The sequence below is a fragment of the Tachypleus tridentatus genome, chromosome 12 (genome assembly GCF_004210375.1).
Source record: "Tachypleus tridentatus isolate NWPU-2018 chromosome 12, ASM421037v1, whole genome shotgun sequence".
Classification (NCBI taxonomy): Eukaryota; Metazoa; Arthropoda; class Merostomata; order Xiphosura; family Limulidae; genus Tachypleus; species Tachypleus tridentatus.
The window spans coordinates 105,812,254-105,835,765 of NC_134836.1; the positions used below are offsets into that span (position 1 = coordinate 105,812,254).

At 33.5% G+C, this 23,512-nt stretch overlaps 1 pseudogene across 1 annotated transcript in view; it reads right to left on the reverse strand.

Annotated features, from left to right (window-relative positions):
- The window catches only part of LOC143234246 (polycystin-2-like protein 1), a 59,503-nt pseudogene that overhangs the window by 25,043 nt on the left and 10,948 nt on the right, over window positions 1–23,512 (reverse strand). Inside the window, exons 3-4 of the transcript XR_013018539.1 lie at window positions 7,729–7,859; window positions 2,987–3,237 (exon numbers count right to left, since the gene is read on the reverse strand). The product of XR_013018539.1 is annotated as a polycystin-2-like protein 1 (transcript). The remainder of the gene's footprint in view (window positions 1–2,986; window positions 3,238–7,728; window positions 7,860–23,512) is intronic.

A 23,512-nucleotide genomic window follows, 5' to 3' on the forward strand; every position in this document is an offset into this window, starting at 1 on the left:
GTAAATTTATATAATAACAACGCAAATAACCTATCTTAGCGATCATTGAACTTTGTACCGTTTTACAGAAAAAGTTTAATTACTAACACTGAACACTCAATAAGAATTTCTTATGGTAAATATCTACAATGTAACTTGTTTGTGTGTAATTATTTGAAAGCTACAATTAAAAAGACCACGCATTTCAAATACTTTTACAACAAATATTGCGTGGCAGGATTATTTGACTCCTACAGTTGTAAGTGGCAGTTATTATAGTTCCACATTATAAACCACAGTTACGCCTAAAGAAAATAGAGCATAAACAATAATAGTACTTTACCTGAGATGTTTTTATAAATAAATTCTAGACAAACAGGCATAACAAATACAACAATACACATAGGTTACAAAGTACAAATGGTAAAACGTGCTCTAGTAAGAGAAATTTCTAAAAAAAGTGAAGTCCTGATGACGGATATAATCTGTCCATCGGATTTTACTTCTGTTCTCTAGCCTCACACACGATATAAATTAGAATTACACCTGTATCCAGTGTCACTAACAGAGCTTGTAAACAGACAAGAAGGTGCAGTAATATTTAGATATGATAGTTACTGTATTACATGTCCATATACAAGATAATCTGCACAACAAAAAAATATGAACTGTTCAATACGTGCAATCATCTAGGAAAATATGCGATTTATAAACACAGCTTCAAGACTTTGCTTTAAAACTGATTACAGAGAAAATGAAATCAACTTTATACAGCATTTATTCAATCACACCATAAAATTTCCACCAGCTATTGTCGAAACATTTTCACACAACCGCTAGAAATGAAACCGGACACAACTCACAAACAAATCTGACATCGAACAACAGCACAACATTTCACTGCTGTTCACCATTTATCCCTGGCATCTGCTAGAAATGGTCAACACTTGGAGAAAACTTGCCATTAAGCATAGAATTATTTTTAACTTCAAATCCCAGCACTAAACTAAAATCCGTATTAAATAAAAATTATAAAGAATCCATTAATACCAACGTCATTAATAAAATAATGTGCAATAAATGTCCAAAATTCTACATCGGAGAAACTAGATTCACCGAACATAATAAAAAAAACCTTCCCATGTTCACCACCACTGCAACTAAAAAAAAAATTACAGTATATCTACAAAAACACTATAATTTCAAACAAAGAACCAACAAAACAGCTCAACTCTAAATCAACACTCCAAATACCTTTCTTCACCTGGTAAGCAATCTTCAGTGATGTGAACTATTGTTCCATGCTGTTTGTTTGTTTGTTTTGAATTTCGCGCAAATCTACTCGAGGGCTATCTGCGCTATATTACGCCCTAATTTAGCAATGTAAGACTAGAGGGAAGGCAGCTAGTCATCACCACCCACCGCCAACTCTTGGACTACTCTTTTATCAACGAATAGTGGGATTAATCGTCACATTATAACGCCCCCACGGCTGAAAGGGCGAGCTTGTTTGGTGTGACCGGGATTCGAACCCGCGACCCTCAGATTACGAGTCGAACGCCTTAACCCATCTGGTCATGCCGAGGCATGTGTTCCATACTGTGTATATATATATATATATATATTCCTGTGTCCATGTAATCCACTTGTTGTTAGTGATAACATGACTATCGAAATATTATACACTAAAATAGAGTTCCCTTATACCCGTTCAAGCCGTTTCCAAACGATTATTTTCTAAATAGTGTGTTCCCCGTCATCAAATTTAAATGCATACTATTTATTAATGAATGACATTTCTTTCCTAGGATTATAAATTACTTACGTAGCATCATAGGCTGTTTGACACGGCAACTCGAGTTAGTACTTAAAGCAAGCCTTAGCATGTGTTCAAGCTACCCTCAATCAAATCACGATATAGTGCAAGTTGCAGTATAGTAAGTTTCACTTTGACAAAACACAAGCAGTAGCCTTTTACAGAAGTATTCGCAAAAAAAACAAAGAACTTCCCAAAGCTAAACGTAAAATTTTTGATACAAATATCACTTTTACAGCACATTTAATTGTTTAAGAATCACATTTAACAGATGTGCAGTATGAACCAATCAGTAGCACTGCGCTACAAAAGTATAACCAAATAAAATAAATGTGGGTAAAATTTAAAACATGTCAACAAGACACGATGTGATTACATGTAACACGCCTGGATACTTATTCTAGAAGTTACAAACACATCATAATAGAGCATTACGACTGGAAAACATGTAACTCCACACCTAAGAAAATTAAAGAAAGATCCCTCGAATCAGACAATTCTCAATTTCGCGCCGCCACACATAAATTCCCCTTCAACTGTGCTGCAAAAGTTAATCTATAACATTAGCTATAGGTATTAACATGTATTTCTTGCCTTCTTTTAGGTCTAACAGTAAAAGCATTGTTCAGGCATTCTATTAAGCTTCCGAACAATGAAAGTGGATTTTCTTCGGTAACACACTACAACGGATCACGCCAGCCTCATCGTCCTGAAAAGGGTCCCTATTTAACCTCCGTTTCAAATCCATACGATCACTACAACATTTTATTAGTCCATAAGACTCTGTATGAACCGCAATCTCCAGTCTATTATTTTATTTTCGCTAGACCGATCCAATTTTTCCCTTGCCTGTCGTATTAATTCGTAGCTAAAATATTCGACCGAGAAGCCTAACACATACTCAATTAGAATATTAATTTTGCGTAAGGTATGATGACAAACGAAAATTTCTGGACATCCTTGGCGGTTCCTCAGCCCTTATCGGAAAAACTTTAAAGCAAAAATTCTAAAAAAAAAGTATTGGATTAGATGTGGGTGTTCATACACACAGTGTCCCACATTTGCTAGCAGTGTTTTGGTTATATATACAAATATATATTTTTTTAATATCATGATATAAGCACAAGCCAACGTTAATAACTTATAAAGTTTCGTACATTTAGTTAAAACAGACATTAATAGCGGCCTTACGCTGTTCCATTCATTAGTCCAAAGGGTGTCTTATCTTCAATATGACTGGAATAAACAGCATAACATTGAGAGATAGCTTTTTTAAAGTCGTCATGCACATTGCAGGAATCGTTCCTAACTCTGAGTTGTCGTATTCTCGGAGGTCCTAAAAGTCGGTTTTCGTAGAGAATGTTCCGGTCCTCCATGTCAGTAGGATTGTTATTATACCATGTCTCCCAGTACAGACTGTCAAGCATTACATAATCTACAAACTGGAACAAGAGGATTTAGTAAACGCAACGAACACTGGAAACTAATAAAAACTGTAAGAATAAAATATACAAGCCTCCTGCTAGTACAGCGGTATGTCTCCGTATTTACAACGCTAAAATCAGGGGTTCGATTCCCCTCAGTGGGCTGAGCAGATAGCCCTTTGTGGCTTTGCTATAAGAAAACACACGCAGAATATACAATTTATCTCCAGAAAAAGTGCTTTCTTTATTCTGTTTATGTTTTAAGCATTGTTGTGCCAAGTTCTCCAGTAGAGAATTACCGTGCTGCAAAATACCGAAAATGTAATTGGCAAGCTTTCATTACGCAGTTAGTTAATTGTAGGTTATTAAGGGTAAAGGACGATTAATAATATTAAGAGTATTGGCTGAGAATACTATAATATGTATTATAGTAAAAACGTATATTGTTTCTTACGATTTTACTAACCTTTTAACCATTTAGAGAACTTCAAAGCCGATATCAGGATATCAGATTTACTTACAAAACTCAGATGTTTTAAGAACTTAATAGTTTAAGTTTCCTCGTTATTTTCAAGAAACCACCTTCCCATAACTGTCTAGAGTCAGGTAAAGGTGGTATAAATATCGGACGTTGTAAGTTTTCATACTCATATCTGTTTGTTTTCGTTTTTGTACAATAGTTGATGCACGCAAACTGAAGTTAAATCTGGTAGATGACGTATCACTACAACTCTGTACTTTCGGTTTCAGCAGTTACATTAAAAGTCTAGACACATCTTATAATTAATTTCCCACATTATAATTTGTAGCTTGGTATTATTGCTTGTGTTTAGGCCTAATTTTCATAACTTACCTTTTAACAACTGTTTTATTTTTCTTACTGCATTTATATAAATATATATAAAAGCATGTGTAAAAAATATTTAAAAATTGGAACTGCAGGAGTGAGTGCATCAAGAAATGAGGAAACAAGGTAAAAATGAGCAAGATTCCTAACCTCACAAGAGAAGTGTCCAACAGCTACTCCAAGAGCAAGGTGCCTAACCTCACAAGAGAAGTGTCCAACAGCTAGTTCATGAGCAAGGTGCCTAACCTCACAAGAGAAGTGTCCAACAGCTAGTTCATGAGCAAGATGCCAAACCTCACAAGAAAAGTGTCCAACAGCTAGTTCATGAGCAAGATGCCAAACCTCACAAGGGAAGTGTCCAACAGCTAGTCCATGAGCAAAGTGCCTAACCTCACAAGAGAAGTGTCCAACAGCAAGTCCATGAGCAAGGTGCCCAACCTCACAAGGGAATTGTCGAACAGCTAGTTCATGAGCAAGGTGCCTAACCTCACAAGGGAATTGTCCAACAGCTTGTCCATGAGCAAGGTCCCCAACCTCACAAGGGAATTGTCGAACAGCTAGTTCTATTATCAAAATATGGCTTAAATTTTGATAAGACAACACTAGGAAAGGGATGCTCACATCAACTGGATATTTTATAGTTTTATACAAATAATTTGGATGACTACTTTTGGAAGTAATACAGCTTTTGGTACGTATCATAGCTAATCCTATAGAAAAGTAAGCTAGTTCATAAAAAGTCTTATTAAAACGTTTATTATAAATATATCATAAAATAAAGTAAGCAGGACTCCAACAAATAATGAAAATATATACATTTCAATGTGTTTATAAAATTAAACCTTATTCATTATATACGTGTGTGTGTATGGTTATAATATGTATGTCAACTCAACTCCCAAACATCAGTTGTTATATTTATCTTATTTAATATAATATAAATGTTAATCATTGTACGAACAATAATTATTTGTTTGATAATTGTCTTAATTAATAGCATTTTTAAAAATGCTATACATTCTGTGATCCGCAAAAGAAGCAGAAAACACTGTACCTTTTAAGAATTATGTAATTATAATTAAATGTGTGTGTGTGTTTTCTTATAGCAAAGCCACATCGAGCTATCTGCTGAACCCACCAAGAGATACGAAATCCCTGATTTTAGGGTTGTAAATCCGCAGACTTATCACTGTACAGGGGAGGGGACGTAATTAAATATAAAATCATATCACTCACATGCTTTCAAATTGAAAATATGACATAAAACTAAACATTTATCACATCAACTTTCACTGATTAAAATATTACTTTTGGCAAGATTTTAACTATTTTACTGAAGTCTATGTTGAAGGATTATCAGAAATAAATATTATAAGGTTAATAAGGTACAAAAGTTTCTTTTTTCATGTGCCTAGTATAGTTAAAGCGTCGCTTATGCTAAAACTTAAAAATCTCTACTTCGTGAGCATAAAGTTTAAGATATAAACTAAACATTCTTAATATCATATCAATATATTCCATCTTATTAAGCATGGAACGTAAATGACCAATGAAGAAAATGAAAAAAAAAATCAAAACACTTCTAATAAAATAATTCTACGTACGACTTTTATATATATATATATATATATATATATATATACATTGATAATCGCTTAATTATAGAATGACTAGGTACTCTCTAATGATTGTTTAAATTTCGCGCAAAGCTACTCGAGGGCTATCTGCGCTAGCCATACCTAATTTAGTATGGTAAGACTAGAAGAAAGGCAGCTAGTAACCATCACCCACCGCCAACTCTTGGGCTACTCTTTTACCAACGAATAGTGGGATTGACCGTACATTATAACACCCTCACGGCTGAAAGGCGAGCATGTTTGGCGCGATGGGGATGCGAACCCGCGACCCTAGGATTACGAGTCGAATGCCTTAACCCACTTGGCCATGCCAGGCCTCGCTCTTATGAAATGTTTAAAAAAGCGTAATATTCAGAGGTCATATAGAGGTCAAATTTTAAAGAAATGTCAACAAGGAAGTTTATTAAAATAACTATCGAACTCAGGTTTTGATGTCATCTGAGAAAAACAACGTGTTTTCCTTCACTTCGTCGACTGTTTTGAATCACATAAAAACATAATAAAACCTTAGTACTTTATGAAAGTACCTTACGTCTTCAACACGTTCGAAATTTTGTGAATTATTTTGAACAACGATGCATTATAGTTACACAAAAACGTGTAATTTCAGCGAAAAAGAAATTACCTATAAATGACCTTGTCCACTAAATAATAACGAATAATTAATTGTGACAGTACACGGGGTGTCGGATAAGTTCCTGTCCCGACCTACTGGTTCAGTTAAGTTTTATTTTTCAATATTATGTCATCCTGGGTGTATACATTTACGTCAGCGGGGCTCTAAACCCTTTATGTCCTTCTGAAAGAACTCTGCTTCTTCATAAACAATTCATGACTGGACTGTATGCACGTGAATTATCATCAATCTGAAATGACTTACTTTTCAGAAAAGTAAAAAGAAGAAAAACACTTAAAGCTAAAAATGGTAACGGAGTGAATGAATAATTTGATGCCATCATTAGGGACATCGTTCAAAGTAACAAGCAACTTGTGACATGGGACATTGTAGTGATGGAAGAACACACCTTTTAGAAGTTACCTCCTTCTCTTTTCCTTACTTTCTTCACGCAAATAGTTAATCAATGATATCTAGTAATTTCCTATTACGATCTGACCCATTTTTAAATAAACAACCAGTAAAACGTTCTTGACATACAAAAGCACTGATGCCATGACCTTCCCAACAGAAAATTGTGACATTAGCTTATGTGGTGTGTACGAACTTGGGTGCTTCCACTATCAAATTTTAATTTTAATTATGGTTTGAGGTAGCGAACCCACGTTTCACCCACAGTTACAAATCTGTTGAAACTATTGGAGTAGGCGTCGGCTTTCAACGATTCGGGTCTTTTTTGTGCTCAGGTGACAATATTTATGAAACCCACCTGGCATTAGCCTTACTCACGTCCAAACTGTCTCTCAGAATGCCTCCTCCGACAACTTCCTAATGGTAATTCATCCATCTTATAGAGCCAAATCATGAAGTTTATCTACAATTTCTGTTGTCATCGATGTGAAAGGCCAACCTGACCTCGTATCATCTTCACATAATTGTCTACCGCGTTTAAACTCTGCACACCACTTTCTCACTGTTAACACCCTTTCCTATTGCTGCCTCCATGTCCTGGTGGACTTCTTGCGGTGTAATTGTCTTTCTAACAAAATATTTGACATGAAGTTCGATCTTTTCCATGATTTCAATACTTCTGTCCTTCAAGAATACGCAACAAACAAAATAAGATAATTAAGATATAGGCTGCGTATTGTTTAGTCATAAAACGGTTCAAACTTAATATTTATCAGAAAAAAAATATACATTCCAGTTTTAAGGTCAGACCATGACCTTTTGAGAGAACCCTCGTAAAGTAACATGTTACTCAAACACCTGAAGTATTTTAGATTGTTAGAGATGTATAAAGGATTTTTTTCAAAACCAACAAATCGTATATTGTGTGTCATATGTTTCAACAGACTGCCATAGCTATCTTAGTGTATAACTAACATAATAAGATCAACAATACTTACTCTCCAGAAATCCACAAGCTGAGTAGAACCCTTGACGTTGTTCCGGTTATCCGTGAAAGGTGACTCTAAAAACAATTCACTGATTACTTTGGTTTGGTAGTACATCACAGGACTCATCATTCCGAATGTTACTGGAAGAGAAGAAGTTATTCGTCCAGTTATTTAGTGGTCACTATACTCATTTTCAGAATATAGTTAATATCAATAGCCATTTCCATTATCGATTTGTCATTATTTAGAAGTTAAATATGTGTAACTTAGGCTGTTAGTTTAAAAAATCACTGATTAAAATTGCAAATGTCATATACACAACACAATAATTACAATTTGATTCACATTTTAGACCCTCACCGACATGACTTTCTTCAGAAAGTTACCATTTACTTATACGTTATATTTCGTGATATAGTTAACCTTACAGAACTCACCAAAAGTCTTCACCTCAGAAACCTTTTACTTGCCTGTTTTGGTTTTTTTTTTCCAGTGATTCAAATGACCTTACACAACTTACCCTCGTCCATTACTGTAATGGTTTTTAGTAAATAATAAAAATAAGATATATTTTCAGTGATACAGAATATTATACAGAAGACCTCCGAACTAAATTTCTTATACAACGTTGTATGGCTATTGTGTGGATTCATCCAGCACAGATCAAGATAGTGAACCTAAAATTACTTCACAGATTTGGATGGTTGTTAGCTTTAGTTATTACAATGGTTGATTAAAACAAATATCTCACATTTCAGTTCTTTAATATTATCACTAGACGTGTTATTAAGCAATCAACCGATGAATGTTTGGACAAATTTAATTTTGTAAGCTGGCCTGATCTCGGAAGACATTGAGGCTGAATTTACCATTACCAGCAAACGTACTCACCTGATGAATTAACGCAACCTACTTACTACGGCATGTGAATGACTCATATTGAGATATACTAGATAGAAACCGCTAGCCTGTAAAACCAGAAGAGAATGAATAAATTTAGTCAGAAAGAGATGTTTAGATATCAATTGTGATTTAATTCACAAGCTTACACGCTCATGGTTCTTTATCCCCAAGTATCGTAGTGGTAAGTATGAAGACTTATAACGGACTCAACACCACCAAAATTGGGCAGAACACAGATAGCCCATTATGTACCTCCGTACTTAATAACTAGCAATTAGTAAGTGAGATGTTCATCTGGAGGCGGAACTAGACAAACAAGACCTTGATCCAGTTTCGACAAGATAGTATAAATGTAATGAAGTGTAGAGAGCACTGGCCTAACTTGTTTGTTATTCATATACATATGTCAACAGTACCACGAGTGTATTATTTTCTGGTGTATATGATGACGTAATCTTATTACAAGACCAAGTAAATGCCTTTAGACAATTAAACATGCTGTAAAAATCTAGAAAAGCTCGACATATTCAACAAGGTAGCATGTATACTTATAGCATGTAATGATAGGTTCTCACGACTTGAAGCCTAAGTATGCACCATCCAAGGGCATGAATCAAATATATAACTTAAGATTTTGCAAAATATCTTCATTGTTATATAATGAAGTGGACAATATAGAAACTGAGAAAACAGAAATAGAATAGAAACTGATAACATATCAGTTCAATCAACAGTAACTTGATCCGAATATACCAGACATAGTATTATTAGCTAACTAATACAACTGAGTCATAGATATAACTCTATAATAAATCTCTGCAATGAGATATCACTGACGATGTTTCTGGACTGACCAATTTCTAAAAAAGACTGAAAATCTGCTTACTCAGTAACATTTAAAGTATTAAGCAACACTTTACTAAATCTTTTTCTATTTCTGAATTTCCCTGTTTTACCAATTAAAGTGAAAATCACCAGCTGATAGATCGGGTATAAGATCCAATACAAAGAGTGCATGTATTTTTGAATAGTTATCATATCTTATATAAATTCTATGATCTTGAAACTACCTTTCCATTACTTTAAATAATCTTTCCTAGCTTCGTACATACAGCTCAGCATCAGAATTGGGTTGTAAAGTTCAAACACGTATTTATTTTTCATCCACATTGATTGCCATGATACTGATATATATTAATGTTTGAAAGTTTAGGTTTTTTTTTCCAAAGATCCATTAAATGCACCATTTTCAACACATCCTACAACAAAACAAGTAGGCACTTACCTAAAGCAGCTTATCAAAAGGTGTTTGTAATCTTTCCTGAAGAACTGAAAATGATTAGCGCTCCACGCACTTCAAGAGGCACTTTAGGATTTCCTTTGCGAAAAGATTTTGCACGCGACAGAACGATAGTAGAGCCGATTTTTACTTTTCTAACATAAATAGAAACGTGTTGTAGAACAGCTTTGAAATCGGATTCATCATTCTACATAATAAAAATGTATTATTATTTTGTACGAAGCGTACATTTAAATTAACACCTTTTGGAAATAACTTGTTTTGAAAAAAATTTTTTGAATATAAACAGCCTGTGATGTTGCCAGTTTGACTACATCGGGTATTTATGTACCGGTCTTTGATTCCATCATTAAAATCAAGAGAGTCAAACCAACATCCATGTCCTCTATTCAAGTATACATAGTCAAATGGCTTCTCCACTATATCTCAGTAGTGTTACTATGTAGGCCTTACAACCATAGACATCGTGTGAATGAAGAAATAGAGAATGAATAAACAGATTTACGTGAGCAAATTATCATAATCTTTTGTTATGTCAATCTCATCACTTTTAATAACATTGGCCTTCACACGTAAATACGATTGTGCCGGATCCATATATTCGTTTCCCGATTCTGATAGAGAAAAAATATCGATGGTTCGATGACGAAAAGGGATAGTATTTATATTCTATTCTATTCTATTCTATTCTATTATATTATACATAAGCTAACTTTAATCAACACTTATGTAGAAGAGAGGGTAATTAAGTGCAGATCCATCTTCTTACATTAGAAGGATTTTTCATGAGGTATAAGGAACATAATTACTTATAAAATATCACAGATCGATTGTATTTGTCTCTTGGCTTTCGTGATCATGACTTCTTCCTTCTTTTAACAATCTGTGCGACACCTGGAGTCAACTCTCGAACTCATTCCTTTACATATTGTTTTCCATCATCAACAAAAGATGCTAAATTTGTACTTGATTTAACTGCTTGTTTTCCTAAAACTAATGTTCTTTTTTTTCCGATAAAGATATGGCCGAATGAGGTAGGTTGCTTAATATCTATCCCAAACAGTGACCATACTGCCATTGGCTACCTGCAAATTATGATAAACTGCTTCCCACCTGGTAATCATAATACATTTCATAACCCATACTATAACCATAAAGCAAGGTAATTTAAAGATGACAAAAGTGAAGCATAATGAGAGCTTTCCCATGTTCGGATGGTTCAGATGTACATCATGTGATTCTTCTAACTGTTTTATTATTCAACTCAACCCATGTTATCCATTACATCAAGTTCAATAGTCTGAAAACATTTTCAGATACAGGTCTGTAATGAGGTTTCTTGAATATTTTAGTGATGAGGTATCCATCCTGATCATTAACTTGAATGATTCCTACCAGCGGTACATGTACATCACTGACAATATTAGATTCCTCAAAACCTGATTAAACATACAGTGAATAAAATCCTCCTTCAATACTAACAGTATGTGGAAATTTAATGGGCGATAATATCATAAAAGTAATCTCAAAGCCAAGATAATACTAGGTCTAATAAATATAATGGCTTCGTTTGTTTGTTTTTTACTTTTACACTTATTTTTTCTGGTGAAAGAAACGAAATAAATACTGGATCTGTATCACGTTCATCATGTGATTCTTTTAACTGGTTTATTATTCAAATCTAATTATCTTGGTAATAACCTGGTCTAATATAAAAACAACTTTATTGAAACCTTCAGAAACAGAAAGGAGGGATATTCATTCTCAACTAACAGGTGCATTATGCCATCTGTATGGATGTTGTAATTTGGACAAGATTACCTCTCACAAAGCCTCGAGTTTAATAGATCTCGGAAGATGTGTGATATAATTCGTCAAGTTATTGTTGGAAACATATTGTTAGAACTATTGCAGGGTAACGATTAATATATATCAGTGTCATGTTAGTAGTATAGTGATACGACCTATTATTGACACTAACTAAATTTTGCAGTACTGTGATGTACTCGTATGTCCTATGATGGATAAAACAACACCATATGTTAGTTTTCAGAGTACATTTAAAATATTCAACTATAAGGGCTTTGTTTCATTATGCAAAGTAAAGAAACAAATGTCTGGCTCCTTAAGGTAATATTGAAACAGTCTATTAGCAAATTCTGTTTCAGCATTGGTTTCAAGTTTACAAAGTTTTCGACCTTGTTCAAAAGTCTATTCAAAGGCCTTTACGAGTGTGCTCCATTTTTTATCTTCGAGCTTAACGACCCATGCATATTTAGAAAACACATCAATACACGTCAGCAAATAGATAAATTTTTTTTGCAGAAATTCCAAAACAAACAAACAAGATATCCAAACAGTCGTAGGGTTACATCTTGACAGGCTTCTTCAAAGTACTTGCAAGTGCTGCAAACATTTGTACCATTAAAACATCCAGCCGAGACTTGTCTTTCACACTGTTAAATAAACTTACACGTTTAGAGTTTAAACTAATGGTATACATTTCTTTACCTTGATGAAATAGATTCTGCATAATATAAAACAGGGATAAATCCAATCTTGGGTTCCACGAGTAAAAAGTTGAGATACCCCATTTTTTCTCCATTTTTGCATACAAGATCGTCAGTTATAAAAATATTTGGCTTTTCAGGTTGTAATTAGTTATAGAAATTTCCAGGAAACCTTCGACAAAACGGTTATTAGAAATAGTTTGCATTACGTTAGTCCATAACCGTTGAAATTCACTATAAAACCACAAAATGTTTTCTGTAGTAGGTTTAATATTATCACAACAAATTGATAACACGTTGTTAACAAATTTACTTCCAGCTGTACCTGACACTAAGCAAGTGAAAGGATGTTTTAAATGGTAATTCATTTGTAACTACAATGATAATATATTTAATATAAATTGTTTTTATACAAAGGACCAACCTTTCACGAAGTAAGACAATCAAATAAATAACTTAATTTAATACCTGTATGGTATAGTCTTAAAATTTGAAAAAAAAAATATGTATTTTAGCGAGATATAATTTTGCTTTCTGGTTTGTTAATTTTGTTTGTTTGTTTGTTTTGAATTTCGCGCAAAGCTACTCGAGGGCTATCTGCGCTAGCCGTCCCTAATTTAGCAATGTAAGACTAGAGGGAAGGCAGCTAGTCATCACCACCCACCGCCAACTCTTGGGCTCTTTTACCAACGATTGACCGTCACATTATAATGCCCCCACAACTGAAAGGGCGATTGTTAATTTTAGATAGTGTTTTCATATCCCAAACCACTTTCATTATTATGATAGCGTGATGAGAATGATTAAAAATATCTAATATTATACTCTTTATTGAAACAGAGAGGTTTAACTTCTGATTATTGATAAAATTATGGCAAATCCTCAGATCTTATAACAGGTCTTTCCATCATCATAATGATAATTCTTAGGTACACCTCTGACTCATGATGTAATCTAACGTTTATCACGCTCTTCTGTAAATTATCCAAGATAATCACCTAAAATGGTATCATTAGTTCTATTTGAAAGGTAAACAACATTATCAGTGTCACAATATAAAACAGATGAACATAACATCACTATAGCATGGTACAACTCAGTCGTGTGTAGGCAGTGTTTTTCTTTCTCATGCTTTTGTCTCAAATTAACTATTGTTATAACATCTTTTATAATCTTAGTGATTAGTGATATCATTCATTAAAGAGTAATACACTTTAACAGGTGTAACACAGTACAGTTATGATCTGTCTTCAGGCATACCTCAATGACTACAGAAAGAGTTAGACTAAGTTCTGTAACTAACCTGCTTAGATTAAAATCTATATTTGCAGTACACTGTGCAAAATATTATTGTTTTGCCTCCGATATAACGCAGAAAGAGGGTCATTATGATCTTTTCTATTTAATTTTTACACGTTTTTATATAATGTTTAAACACTTGTGGTCACAGTGGTGTGTTTGCAGACTTATACTGCTAGGAACAATGTTTCGATACCTGTCGAGGGAAGAACACAGGTTGCCTTTTGTGTAGCTTTGTGCTCAATAACAAACAACTTAAAGGGAAGTAACAAAGTTCATACATTATTAAAGTATGATAGCCACACATTCAACTGTTTTTTTCAGATCGTTATTCTATGTGCCAATAACAGCTCTCTCATCATCAGGATGACAATACAAAAGTGATAATCTTAAGTTAACATACATATTACAAATAGGGAAATTAATTTACCACTATTTTTCAGAGGTAGAAAATGACACTAGGGTTTACTTAGGGTTTTAATTTTGTAATTAATGAAACCAAATAATTACAGACAACTGACAAATTTTACGATGATAATTGGATGACTAACATGACACTCACAGTACTATTCACCCTTAGATATAGACTTAAAGTCAATGTACTTGATCTTTTCACTTTCCTTCACATCGTACAAAAGTCTTCAGCATTGACTCCACCACCATTGAAACTGTCCCTAATATCCAAGTGAGAAACTACTGTGTGGTCCTTAAGAAAAACTAATTATGTTTTTACTGGTGGATTTCATATGATTATATTCATGTTCCCAGACTGAAACAACCTTCTATTCTTGAGCTTCTAGTTTATGTTCTCTGTCCAATGTTTGTTTTATAAAGAACACATGAGTCTATTTAAAACATTATTCACTGTGTCAGGATCATAGTATGAACTACACCCGTGGTAGAAACACCCATACAATTCATATATAGTGTTACATTCTTAATGGACTCCATCAACACTATAATTTAAGATTTTAACCTTACTATAAGGGAATATTGGATTTTAACACCTTCAGACTGTGCAAGTAGTCTGAGCAGTGTATATTTACCTGGCCATGGTCATTAGTTGAATTATGAGGATAGGCATATGAACTATAGACCACAGTAATATAACCCTACTTCTATGTATGGCCATTATGAGTACAGAAGCAACAGTAGTGTGTCTGAAAGGAATCAATACCGCAGGTAGTGAGAAACTCACTTCTGAGCTGTAGACAATAACAACAGAATATGTCAACATCAGATTGACAATAACTAATGATATGAAATAAATAATGCATGAGTACTTTTGCATTTTATTGCCATATAAGCAGAATTGTAGGATTATATAACTTTCAATATTTTAAGAACATACAACTTTAAATATAATAACTTTTAAAAGTTCATCTATCTCAAGATATTGATGTCAGTCCAAACATTTCTCTCTAATAATGGTTACCTTGATACTTGGTGAATAGAAAATCATATTGGGTATAGAGCCTCGATACTTTTGGTTTAATCTCGTGTTAAAGAGATGAAGAAATATTCATTCTGTAACTCATTTAAACCAAAGAACTTACATAATCCATCACATTCCTTTCCATACTAACTGTTTATCATTAATTCATGACTCGCCATTTCTTGATCAGTCTTAATATAAAAAACAAATATTTTTGGATAAGTATTTAATATAATTAGAATGGAGGAAACACACATGTGTAGAGGTTATAACATTTTTTTTTTTACATCTTGCACAATGTGTTTTGCTACTCCTGTGAAATTCTGGATAATGTTTTGTCCTGTCAGTGATAACGAAATATGTTTTACAATGAAATCAGACATATAATGAAACTTTCGGTTTTTAATTTTATAACTGTTCAAACATTCTGTTGATTCACAAAATCTGTTACAATCAGCACAAATGAGGGTTTCATCTATTATGTAGCCATTATTGTAATAATCATTACAATAACCACACAATAATGCTTATTTAAGATGCTAAAAACTTTTATCACAAATGGAATAAGAAAACTGGTCACTAAGAAAACTCTTCATCAATGTTACAGCATGAAACAAAATGAAACTTTTTCAATATATGACAGTCCCTTGTAAATAATTCTGTTGAAATAATCTGAAAACACAACGTGTACTTGAATTTCCAAATGAAGCTTAAATATTCTTACCCATCCTCTTCCACAAGGACTAATTTGAACATTACAAGAATTGTGTGAGTCAGTACCCATGTTTGTAAGTAGTGATTTTCATTGATCACAGATACCTTTATAATTGGACAGTTTTCTGATATGTGCCAAACTTTGGATAACATCCTTGGCACAGAGTAGATTACTGATATTCTTTACTGTTAGCAATGACTGTTTTTTTTTTTAATGGGCAGTCTTAATATTAGTGACCTTACAATCTCCATTACCATATTCAATATTTGATAGGAAAACGTTGGTTGAAAACACAACTTTAACTTTTAAACATGCGCTAACAGATAAAATCTATTGCATTTAAATCAGAGAGTAAACTGAATCTGAGCTTATATTTGGATTTCAAATAGTATGTAATCTCATCTAGTATATTTTGCATGTTATCATTGAATTAATTTACAATTTTGAAAATGATAGTAAAAGTTGTAGATATAGCATTATATTTTTCAACTTCTCTCAACAAAGCTTTGGTGAAATTAAATACCTCAGCTTTGGAATATTTACCAGATGTCTCTTAAGAAAAATAAAATAGTACAAATGTGGGATTAATTATTCAAATATAACAAATTAATGTAGTTATTTCCTAACACTATCAAAACACACTTACCCCATCTTCACTATAATTAAACAGACGTTTATCCCTCGAAAACTCTGGCTGTTTTCATCGTAGTTCAGTAGTTTTTAGGATATATTTAAACAACCGTTCATTTTACTCTATAATTGTATATGTTTTTTTCATAAACCGTGCCTATAATTGTAATCGTATTATTGTGTGTGCACCTATGCAGGAAGTTAACATGGCCATGTCGTAAATGTTTTCTCAAGGTGTAATGATATATAATAGAGGTCGTTCCAAAATCTTAAATTATGTAGGTTTCTTTACTGCCCTCAGGCAGTGCATGTTTAGGCCTTACATCGTCAGAACTTATCCTTACATACTATAATTATGTATGCTAACTTGTCGAAACTGGGTAATGCCCTAAGTAATACATGTTTAGGCATCACATTGTAGTACAGGTGATTTTTCAAAGCTTTTATAACACGTTTAATAGTCACAAGCTATACTTCATAAAACACACGGCATCTTCATTTTTAGGTCATACTTGAACAGCTGTTCTTATTTAAAACCACGCTTATAAATATCCATCATTATTCACTGTGCTCCTAGAAAGAAGGTTTATAACTCTCTAACAGGAAGTGGCGAATTCTAATTTACTTTATAGTACTTTTATACATAATAATTATACATGCTCGATTCATGCAACGTCGCCGAAATTGCTTCATTCCTTTAGACAGTGCATGTATAGACATGAAGTCTTATGATGTTACGAGATTTTGTAAGGTTTTCATAACAGATTTAGTTGTGTAAAGATATGTTACTAGGTGGTATGACACGATTGTGTCATCATATTATATCATCTAGTAACATGCCTCTGGTGTTGATGACGTATCCGTACAGATTAGATATAGTTTGTTTTGAATTTCGCGCAAAGCTACGTAAGGGCTATCTGCGCTAGCCGTCCATAATTTTGTACTGTAAAACCAGAGGGAAGGCAGCTAGTCATCACCACCCACCGCTAGTTCTTGGGCTACTCTTTTACCAACGTATAGTGGGATTGACCGTCAAATTATAACGCCCCCATGGCTGAAAGGGCGAGCATGTTTGGTGTGATGGGGATTCGAACCCGCGACCCTCAGATTACGATTCCAACGCCTTAACCCTCCTGGCCATGCCAAGTCGATTAGATGTAAATTAGTTCAATGTCCACAGCATATTTTCATATTTAATATTACTTTGTCGAAACTGGGTCAAGGCCATGATTGTTCACTTCCGCCTCCAAAGGAGGGTCTTCTCAGACGTTTCGTAACAATATTATATCATTTATAAATTTTGACTTACGAACAATAAAACATGTACCTATTTGTGAAACACAGGAACTTTAATAAGAATCTATAGAGTGTTGCGATAAACTTTGGAATGTTGCTCAATGTGTAGCATTATTTAAACATATTTCATTTCTCAAAATCGTTTTTAATAAAGTAGTAGTATCTCATTTATTTTCATCATTATATATATTTAATTATGAAACTATAAAAACGGAGTTCTTTCTAAAACACACACATATATATATATATACTTTGAAGAGAAGTTACTGTTTGAAGAATTAATGTGCATGATTTTCTACATGTTTTGAAGCAACATTGTCCGTATTGTAGTGATTATTTTTCTCCTTTTAATATTTATTGTAACACGTTAAACCATATTATATTCATAAAATACAGAGAGCATATAGTCTTCAATACAATAATCCTTTGTTTATTTAATGAGTTTTAATCTTTTTGGCTTTTTTTACATCAGTAAACAAAAGAATATTTAAAGTGCGTGTTTATCATTACGTTTAGAAGTAGAGCTATTATTACTAAGCCATCTCAGTGTGGCTTAGTAGTAAGTTTGAGAAGTTATTGACCAAAATTTGTGATGGCCAAAGTGCAGAAAACTCATTGTGTAGCTTTGCACTCAACAACAAACAAATAAAAGATATTAGAGCAGGAAATTTACCTTACTGTCCGTCTTTATAAATATGGCTTTGATTTATTAAACATACGTCCTGTCTAATTTCTTATTTCAATCGGTAAATTCACTCAAATTGGAAACCAACATTTATATTTTAACAATAGCAATATCATAATCTTTAATGTTAATTCTTTTAAATTAACTGTTATTTTTCCCTTAAATACTTACGAGAGAGAAAGAAATGTATATGTTAAATAAATGTATATGTTATTCTCAAGATTAAGTAGATATTCCAACTGATTACACCTTCCTATCATAAGAAGATAAACTACACATACACATCAATCTCCATTACTGATGTGCTGTGACAGGAATGTGCATGACAATTTCATTTCTTAAACTGGAGAGATTGTGATTGTTATTCAAGAAGTAAGAAAAAATACATTCTTATTATGTCTCATTGTGCAAGTACAACAGATTATTTTACTTCTATTAAATTTTTACAACCATTCTATATGTTGTAAAAAGTATTAGTAATTATGAAAACATTTGTAAAACGGTACGAGAAAATGGATTTTCGACTTAATAGTTTGCTACAGAAGCTCGCAAAGCTCACTACGATTGTACAGTTAAAGGTTAAAAAGATACAAGGAAAGTCTAGAGAGTTAAAATGCCTATTTACTAACAACGTTTGGCTAATTAACGAGTATGATAACCTAGAACATTCTCAGAACACTAAGAATCTAGGAAACGTACGAATATCCCTTGAAATTATGACGTGTGAAGACCTACTGAAATGTTTGGAAAATTACGAAATGTTTTAACCTAGGAGATTATAGGGAATTAAAATACGTGGCCACCTGACTGATTCCAAATAATTATTGTCCTAGACGTCTCTGGAGAATTAAAAACAGCCTTGAGCTAAAAAAATAGGAGAAAGAAACAACAGAAGGTTAGCTGAAGAAGATGAATTTGATAACTTAAGTACTGGGGTAGGATAGTCGGGTAAGTTAAGAGTAGTGTCAGGCTATAAGAGTCAGGACAAAGTTAAGAGCTGTGCTGAGTCGGAAAAACAATAGAGTTAAGAGTACTATTAGTCTGAGGGAGTTAAGATAGTGTCAGGCTAGAAGAATTAGGACACAGTTAAGAGCTGTGTTGAGTTGGAAAAAAAACAGAGTTAAGAGTACTATTAGGCTAAGAGAGTTAAGAGTAGCATCAGGCGAGGAGAGTCAGTGCAAAGTTAATAAGCTTAGTGGTCTAGAAGGTACTAGGGAGCTAAAAGTAATGTTAACCTAATATACTCTAAAGAGTTAAGAGAATGTTGACTAAAAAAGGTAAAAGATGTAAAATCTGTCAATTGTTTTTTCAGAAAATCATGTTCCGAGCTTCTCTTTTCAAATAAAGGACCTATACCACTTTGATATATTATAAAGGACCTATACCACTTTGATATATTTGCAGCTGCAGAAACAAATGCATAGAAAACGTCTGCATTCGTACTTAAGACGATAAAAATAGTAATGCTTTAGTTTAGTTTTTCAAAATTAGAATCAGTAATAGAATAGTTTAATGTCAAATGGTATTGGATAGAATCTACAGTAAATGAAAGCCTAAATGACCTTTTGATCACGCAAAGCTAGTTAATTTAATAACTGTATTTGCATAATGCTATCGGAAATTACCTTCGTGTTCTGGGCTTTTATTAGAATATTGTGATTTTTTATTTCGCCATGCCGCTGTACTTACTGAATTAGCCTTGAATATCATAGTTATTTAGGAAACTCCTGCCATAGTTACATACGGAAGTGACTAAGATTGATTCTGTATTTATTACCAGGCGTTTATTATCTAAGAATGACGTCAAATCAATCTTGTGTTGTCTTATATTATGAAAAAACATGTCACGTCATTCGTGTGAATGTTACTATAGTTGCATCAAGATTTATAAACATCGCTGCTGGCCATACAAATATCGAACTTACGTTAAACTAAGTAGAAACATAATCAGTAAATAAGACTTCAATTCCTTAAATAGTTTTTATTTTTAGGCAAATCCAAATAAACTGGGTTTTTAATAAGTGTGGAACAGAAATTCATGACTAAATTGTATCTCGTATTTTTATAACTGTTATTCCAATGAACAAGTAGCTTAAACATATTTAAGGACCATGTTCAAAACTTTAAACGGGTTGAAAGATTTTGTGCAATAAAAAGTATTCTCAGTAAAAATGCTTTGATTTATTCATCTCTCACAGAATGCTGTTGCTTGGTTAATAAAGTTTTATTGAAGTGATTTTGAATAAACAAATCAGCAAATTATAAGACGAGTACAACCAATATATAGTTGGAGTAGAACAGTAAAGTTTGATCTGTTTTGTTTAAGGTCAGAAATTCCTGCAACCACCTACTTTGACACAAGAACAACTACATCTATCGCTTTTTTTTGTTTGTTTGTTTTGGAATTTCGCACAAAGCTACTCGAGGGCTATCTGTGCTAGCCGTCCCTAATTTAGCAGTGTAAGACTAGAGGGGAGGCAGCTAGTCATCTCCACCCACCACCAACTCTTGGGCTACTCTTTTACCAACGAATAGTGGAACTAAACTAAACTAACGTGGCAGGGGTTCAGTTTAGAGAGAGAGAAATCAGAAGAGTTCTCTCTCCAACTGAGGTGTTCAGGAACTTTGTAGTTCCTCTTCGTCCCCTTTCGTGGATTGTTATTAAGATTAAGTGGTGGTTTTTTTTATTATTATTTTAATAAATTATCATTATTATTCTTTTTGAGAATAATATTTGGTATTTGGTCATGTCCGGGGGAAGTGTTCTTCAAGTTTTTGATATTAATCTTCAGTTCGGTTATGGTTATTTTTCTATTGATTGAATTTGAGTATGCTTCTAGTGTCTCGCCGGGGAATCCTGGTGAGAATGAAGCTTGGTTTGTATTTATGTAGTTGTTGACATGGTGTTGGTGTTGTGTGTCGAAATCTACTGAGTTTAAATCGCTAAAAGCGGATTTGTAATAGTCAGCTTTCTCTTCGTCCGTCCTTGCGATTTTATTGTTGTGTGTGATATGTTGTAGCATGTGATTTGTGTTTTGTCTGAAGCAATACTCTTGAATTTTTTCCAGAATTCTTTTGGATTGTTCTTGGTTTTTTCTAAGTTTTTACAGAAGTTATGCCAATTGTTTTCTCTGACTTTTTTAATTTCTTGTTTAATTTTTGTATTTGTTCTATTGATTTCTGTTTTAATGAGTGGATCGCGTGTGATGTAGTGTGTTCGTCTTAATTGTCTGCGTTTGATTATTAGTGCGTGAATTTCTGGTGTTAGAGTCCATTGAATAAGTGATTGTTTTCTTTTTGATTTAGGAATTGTGTTTTTTATGGCTTTTGTAATTTGATCAACATAGTTGTCTAGTTCTGTTTTGTTATTTACATGTTCGGTTGGATGGGGTAGGTATGAGTCCAGAGAGGCATTAAAAGTGAGCCAGTCTGTTTCAGTGTAGGTGTATGTGGAAGGAGTCACGTACGCCACAGCAGGGTGGCGCGGGTGAATCATACATGGGGAATCATACATGACATGGGGAAGTGGTCACTGGTGATTTCATCATGCACTTTAAAGTTAGATATTCTGTTAACCATGTCCTTGGGTGCAATGATGAAATCGAGTACATCGTATGAGCCGTTAGCGGCTGAGAAGTGTGTAGGTGTATTGTCATTAATTAAGTGCATTTTATTGCTAGAGATAAAATTTTTATGCACGATCCTCTGCGTGTGTCTCTGTTACCCCTTAATTCTGTGTGCGGTGAATTAAAATATCCAATAATAATTGGTTTGGGTTTACGATTAACACATTTTTGAAGGAAGTTAATGTCGATATCTTTAGATGGTGAGCAACATATGGCTAGAATCGGAATAGTTAGCCGGTTGTTAAAGTGTATATTACAAAAAATGGTCTCATTAATGTCAGATTTAAAGGAATCTTCTATCGAGATTAGATGCGATATTTTTGTACTAAAGTAAGTTATTATACCTCTTAACGAATAGTGGGATTGACCGTCACATTATACACCCCCACGGCTGGGAGGGCGAGCATGTTTAGCGAGACGCGGGCACGAACCCGCGACCCTCGGATTACGAGTCGCACGCCTTACGCGCTAGGCCATGCCGGGCCTACATCTATCGCAATAAAACTACTTCTAAGACTAAACATGATAATATAACAGCCCCATGTTCAAGATTTATTAGAACAATTTAAACATAGTAATTCTGATTTATTTCTAAAATACATTATTAAACGTGTATAATATAAAAAAATAAGTGGTACATTTTGAATTTCGGCATATTATGTGTGGATGTGAATGAAAGGCAAAATTTTACTGTAGAAAACTTCTAATTAGTAGAAAGACAAAGAATTTACTGAAACATTTGATGGACAATACATTTATTTTAGTACATTGCACGTTGTTCACTTCGAAATACCCCCCTAGTGGCATAGTGATATGGCGGCGGACTTACACTGCTAGAAACCGGCTTTTAATACTCGTAATGGCAGAACACAGATGGTCCATTTAAGTTTATTTATAAACAACCATCACTTCTAAATGAGTGGTTTTATCAGAAGAGTGAAAGATAAAAGTTTTGGACATAATTAACGAAAAATTGTAAATATGCGCGTGTATGTTCTTTCTATAGCGAAGCCACATCAGGCTATCTGTAGAGCCCACCCAGTGGAATCGAACGCCTAATGTAGACTTACCGCTGTACTAGCGGGGGGAGTGTAAGTATGCATGTTATAGTCCTTACAAATGACAAGTAAATTTGAATCTTAAAGAATGAAATAATGTATTAATTATATTTCCTTTTTCCATTGCATAAAGTACTGAAATTGTTTAAAATATATTTATAATATTTTAATATGATAAAACAATGAAACAGTTGAAACTTGTATAATGCAACAAACGTAAAACTCAAATTTCACTTTTGACGACTGAATGCAAGAAATTGTTTGTTTGATTTTTTTAACCACAAAGATACACAACGAATTAGCTAGTTGTGCTGTACCAAGCACTAGCATCGAAAC